Source organism: Arvicola amphibius, chromosome 1, assembly GCF_903992535.2.
Source record: "Arvicola amphibius chromosome 1, mArvAmp1.2, whole genome shotgun sequence".
In the NCBI taxonomy this organism is placed as follows: domain Eukaryota; kingdom Metazoa; phylum Chordata; class Mammalia; order Rodentia; family Cricetidae; genus Arvicola; species Arvicola amphibius.
Window position 1 is genome coordinate 82,662,830 of NC_052047.1, and position 6,521 is coordinate 82,669,350.

Here is a 6,521-nt window from a genome sequence, read left to right on the forward strand (position 1 = left end):
TAGCAGCCCTGTGACAGGTTGACGCTTTCAGGACCCTTTCGTGAGAATCTGCCTTTGTCCTGCAGCAGATGCTCGAGGGAGCCCGGAGCTTGTGTCCTGCAGACACGGTGACACAGATACGGCAGACTAGCGCACACAGCCCTGTCCGGTTCCCACTGTTGGACCCTGGAGTCCAATCACCGAGGAGGAGTCGCCCCCCCCCCCCCAGAGACCGTCTCTCACACCATAGCTGATGTAAAAGCATGAGGATTTTATTAATTCTGTCATGACAGGGTCTTTCAGCATTCGGGAGGCCAGAAAGACCCCGAATAGCTGGTACAGGCTACTTGTAAAGCAAAAAGCCACAGAAGGAAGGGGGGTGTCTGGGGGTTGTTCTTTAACTATTATGATTGGCTTATTCAAAAGGGCTATTACCAATAATTGGCTGGAGAGTGGTTGCCAGATCAGATGGGGGGGGGGGGACATCTGAGGGTCACTTTGCCCCTTTCCCAGGGCCTGAGTCAAAACATCATTAGCTGAGTCAACACCTAATGGTTATCTTGCCCCAACCCAGGGAGATGGAAAGTTCCCAACATCTGGGTAAGTGCACGCATGGCTGTTATGTCCTCGGTTCCCAGGGGAGAGGGGAGCACGACTGCCGAGACTGAGAGAGCTCAGAATTGTCCTCAGAATTGTCTTAACGTTTTACACCACAAGATGTGTCAGCCTGGTCCTGGGAGACGGATGGCACTAGGGTCTGTCGTCCATGTCCTCTCTGGGCTGAATAGACATAGTCCTCTCCCCAAGAAAACTCCCAGCAAAACTTAGTACTTGCACTGGCTGATTTTTTTTTTTCAAGTTAAGGCAAGCTAGAGTTATCTGGGATCCTCAGCTGAGAAAATACTTCTATTGTGTTGCCTGTGGACAAGTCCTATCGGGCATTTTGTTGATTAGTGGCTGATGGAAGCGGTCCCAGTCCGCTGGAGGCGGTGCACCCCTGGCAGGTGGTTCTGGGTGGCATATGAAAGCAGGCTGAGCGAGCCAGGAAGCAGTGTTCCTTCACAGCCTCTGCTTTGGTTTCCGCTTCCAGGTTCCTGCCCCAACTTCCCTTCGTGATGGACTACAGTTGTAAACAGAAATAAACCCTTTCCTCCCCAAGCTGCTTTTGGTCATGGGGTTTATCATGGCAGTTGCAACCTAAATCGGACAGCACCTAAACATGGGTTCCTATGGAACCCAAGATGAATTCGGCAAGATTTGTGTTGAGCCAAGCCAGGATTTCAAAAAAAAAAAAAAAAAAAAAAAAAAGGACAGAAAACCAAATTCAGTGTTTGTGAGACTCTGGAAAGCTTTAAATCTTGAGAAAAGTTTGGTGACATGAAAGATAGAGCAGTTCAGTTTTAAAATTTCTTTTCTTTTTTAAAGATTTATTTATTTATTATATATACAACATTCTGCCTCCATGTATGCCCGCACGCCAGAAGAGGGCGCCAGATCTCATTACAGATGATTGTGAGCCACCATGTGGTTGCTGGGAATTGAACTCAGGACTCTCCAGCCCCAGTTCTAAAATTTCTAAGCTTTGCTCCCACCACTGACACACCATGTGCGGCAGAGCGGAAGACACCTAAGAGATACTCCGCTACGGACCCCCTCCCTCTTCCCATCCTCCCCACCCCTCCCTACCCCCCCACCTCCCACCCCTGCTGCCATGCACCTCTGGAGGGACATAAGACACTGGAGAGGGCCCTGCCGGGTAGAGCAGGCACCCCTAGGAGCAAGTATTGGGTGGAGGAGAGCTGAGAGGGACCGACAAGTGGAATGGTTTGTGCGCTAGGCAGAAGTGGAGTTTCGAGGGTGGTGAGGAGCAGCCTCACAGTGAGAAGCCTGCACTGCCACCTGAGGCCATAATGATGTCCCGGGAGAGTTGACTCCCCACCCCTGCCTGGGCGGCAAGGGAGAGCTTGCCCTGATGGTGCTGGAGAACTGGTCCCACCCCTGACTGGGGTGATGTGGAGAGTTGGCTCCGCCCCTCGTGGGCTGCGACACTAGGGAGAGCAGTCCGCACTGGCCTGGCTAGCTCAGAGGAGCTGGCCCAGGTGGCAAGGGGCAGGAGAACCGCCCCAAGGGCGCGAGAGCAGGCAAACTGGCCCCTTCCCTTGTCAGCTGTGGTACTTGGGTTAGCTGGCCTCGTCCCTGGTGGCGTGGGTGAGGGAGAGCTGGCCAGTGAGCGCTAGAGAACACGTCCTGTTCCCTGCCAGCTGCCACAGACAGGAAAGCAGCGGGCTGACAAAGCCAGCAACCACCCAGGCCCACATCCTCATCCATGAACAGCAGAGTGCACAAGGGGCCGGTCCTGCAGAACCAAAGCTGGGGGTCTCCATGTCGCAGGGCAACAACAGGATATCAGAGAGGAGTCCCAGTGAGGGCCCAATACTGAAAGTGTATCAGAAGCCAGAGGCCTCGAACCAGACCAGGGACTCTTTGCAATGACCATTTGCAGTCAAGCTATTTGGACAAAAGGATGTATACTGTAAAATATACCGCGGTTTCCATGGTGAGATTTTGGGTTTGGTCTTATTTATTTTCTTTTGGTGGGGGAAGGTTGCAAGGGCGGAGAGTGGATATGGAGAGACGGGGAAATGTGTGGGATTGGGATTCATTAAGTGAAATTCACAAAGAATCAATAAAAAGTTAAAAAAAACACTAAGCTTGTTCCGGGCAGGGCAGTTAGTCCCTCTAGAGCAAGCTGTGCACATTTCTCTCTAAGAGGATACAGAAACTGTGGCCAGGCCTGGCCAATAGAGAGACAGCAGAGACTCACAGCTTGACCCAGAGACTGTCAAACCTGCCCTAGCCTATGGAGACATACCACACACACACACACACACACACACACACACACACACACACACAGAGTCAAACCTAGGGAGCCTGTGGGGACATAGCACACACACCACACATAACACACACACTCATACAAACACTGCACACACACGTATATGCACACACACACAAGTCAAACCTAGGGAGCCTGTGGGGGCATAGCACATACACCACACATAACACACACACACACACACACACACGCACAAGTTAAACCTAGGGAGCCTGTAGGGGCATAGCACACACACCACACATAACACACACACTCATACAAACACACACACACACACAGAGTCACACCTAGGGAGCCTGTGGGGGCATAGCACACACACCATACATAATACACACACTCATACAAACACCACACAGACATACAAACACACGTACACACACACACACACACACACACACACACACACACACCTGGCTCTAGGCACTACCCAAGCCAGTCAGAGAAACGGGAGACAGTCCTCACTGGCTGGGAGATAGGATGGCATCCTGCAAGATGACCAAGAGTCAGGGCGGCTCAGGGAGGATGGCTGGAATGCGGAGTGCTGAGGTGGTATCTCCCACCCACACCACTGCACCCAGCACTGACGTCCCAAAGAAACAGTTGCTACAAACGACGGCATCTTTGCACGCTGGGTTTGACCCCCACAGGCATTTCTCTTTAGTATCTGCTCAGCTGGCCACTTCTGAGACCAAGGGACATTTGTTTGGCGCAGTGGGTATTGGGACTTCGTAACCCTTTGCAAATCTGTTTTATTTCAGGGATGATAGGCTGCTAACCTCTGAGGTTTAGTTTTTTTTTTCCTTATAAAAGCATCCAGAAGATGTGTATGAAACTAAAGGAACAAGGAGAGGGAATCAACTCATATAGTCAGCCAGGGCACCTGGGAAATTCTTGGGAACTTTCTAGTTGGGTAAGACATGAGTGACATACAACAAGATGAATGGGTGAGACCCTCTTACAGCCGGTGCCCTTGTGCACACTGAAAGAGGCCCCTAGAAACCTTAAGGTTATTAGATGAAAATCCCAAAGCTGGGAACTGTTGGTTAGGGAGGTCCCAGGACCTCCTGACAATACCGGCTATTGTCACCGCTGTTGGTTGCTTCCCGTGGTAAAACCCCATGTCCGGAGTCATTCTGGGCTTTGTGCAGGCACTGGGAAATTAAGCTGGGACTGAACCATCAGGCTCCTCCCTACCAGGTACCTTTCACAGCGCTTGAAGGTCCAACGCAGGCTCCTGGAGGAGAATTGTCCACAGTCCTCTCAGCTGTGGGTCCTGTGTACCATGTATCCCACCCGTTTACCAGGCACGATGGTTCAATGGTGATGTGATTGACCAAAGCAGGTAGTCAGCTGCTTTCTGATTGGACGTAAGGCCCATTCTACACGAGGGAGTTCATAGCTGGCCCAAAGCCTGTGGCTGGGAGGTCGTATGCTCTTGTGGGTGAGCGGCAGCTGCTGATTTGCTTACTGGATATGACACACCCGTGAAGCTGCCTTCTGAACGTTTATGCTTAGGCCTGTAGAGTAGTGTTGCTATCAGCTCTAGTCAGAGAGGCTTCTTTTTATGAAGGGTAACAGTTAACTGCAGAGACCCGGAAGTCATCAGAATAAGGGGCTGTCGAGTGGTCAGCCTTCAATGGCACATCCGTATCGTTTCCAAGGCTCAGGGAACATCAGGGAAGAGGGAGTGGAGAGAACGTGAGCTGGACAAAGGGGTGGAGAGCTGTGGAACACTGTCTTCTAGGTGCCATTGTGCCAGCAGCTACGCTTGTCGAAAGGGGACCTGCTCAAGATGGCGCCCATCGATTCCCCATCACGGGGTGGGGGGACTCATGAGGCCATGCTCCAACCCGAGATTTACAGGCAGTTAACAGCTGTGGGGAAGGGAGGTGTTTCTATTTTCTTTAGTGGTGGAACTGTCTATAAGTTGCCCAGGACTCTGTATGGAACCCTAACTAAACTCATTCTTTCCAAAGCTGGACTTGAGTGGCATCATTTCTAGACTTGAATGGAATCTGTTGTAGAAGGCCTACGTGGGTAACTATATGTTTGTCTACACACACACACACACACACACACACGCCCAGGGACAAAGGCGCACAGACTGGTGAGCACACACACACACACACACACACACACACACGCACGCCCAGGGACAAAGGCACACAGACTGGTGAGGACACACACACACATGCACACACGCACGCTCACATGCCCCGGGACAAAGGCACACAGACTGGTGAGGACACACACACACACACACACACACACACACACGCTCACACGCTCACACGCCCAGGCACAAAGGCTCACAGGCTGGTGAGGACACACACACACACACACACACACACGCTCACATACCCAGGCACAAAGGCACACAGGCTGGTGAGGACGTTTCCCGCCACTGTTTGATGTGAGGATTCGCTTGCACACAGAACATTCTTTGGACCCTGTGCTTTCCCCAGGACTTAGCACTTAAGTATCTTGTCTGCTCTTCATGTTGACCTGTTCCTGCTGCAGCTGTGAGCCACACTTCAGCCTGAGAAGGCCGAGGCACTGGGAGGTGACTGTGCTTAGCCCTGCAGAGAAGCTAATGGCAGAGTCAAGACCTGACAGTTTCTGGTCCTACTGGCTGTGTGGTTTAGGCCATGCATGGCGAGAATGGAAACTTCCTTTGAGCAGGGGTGTTCTAACAGACCTCTGCCCAACTACCCGGACTGAGGTGGCCTGAGTCAATGGGACAGCGGCTCTCGCTCAGGCTACCTTGAGAAGCTGAGTCGCCAGGAACTAATCTCAAACCTCCGAACACCCCAAAGCTCCAGGAAGCAGTCTAAATTGTTGTCATGGCTCCCACCAGGCCTTTGATCTAGGCAAACTCTTGCATCCTTCATGCTCGACCTGGAATTAAAGCCAATTTCCAAGCTATATGGAGAGCTGGTGACACCCATGTCAGAACAGACGTCTGCTTTTCTTGAGCCCCAGAGTCTGGAAACCACAGTTCCTGGTGTGAGCTTACAGGATAATCCTCTCTGGAACTTCTAGATAGAGTTCCTCGTTGTGCAGGAATGTGATGTCACTAAAAACAGGACGATGTAATATGCTAGCTGCCTAAGAGCCCAGTGTTTGTGAAGCTTTAGGCTAGAGTCTCACCAGTTCAAGGCCAATTTAGGCCGCAGAGCAATTCTCTAACTCAAAACACAAAAACAGATCTCTTCAAAAAACGAAGACAAGATTATGTAAGAGAATACGCTGGGTGTGATGGTGACCCTTGGGCAGGCATGGGCAACTTTACTAATAGAGACTTGCCCAGTAACGTATGGCCTGGGGCATGTTCTTGCTTCAATGCTTGGCTTAACATGAATGCTAACCAACTCCTGTCAACCTAGATGTTCCGAGAACACTTAATGTTAGAGGTCTGCGGCAAACCCACACATTTCTGCCGGAGCCCTAACCGCCATGGGTTGCAGGCAGACAGCCACAGAGGACTAGTGACTTCTGTTATCAAAGAGGCTTCAGCATCCCCCTTACCTCAGGGGCTCATGCTGCCTGAAAAGCGAAAGGAAAACTGTATTCCGTCCTCCCAGGTCATCCCCCCAGAAGAGCGACAGCCCTGTGAAATAGACAAGACTCAAGGACAGGCAGG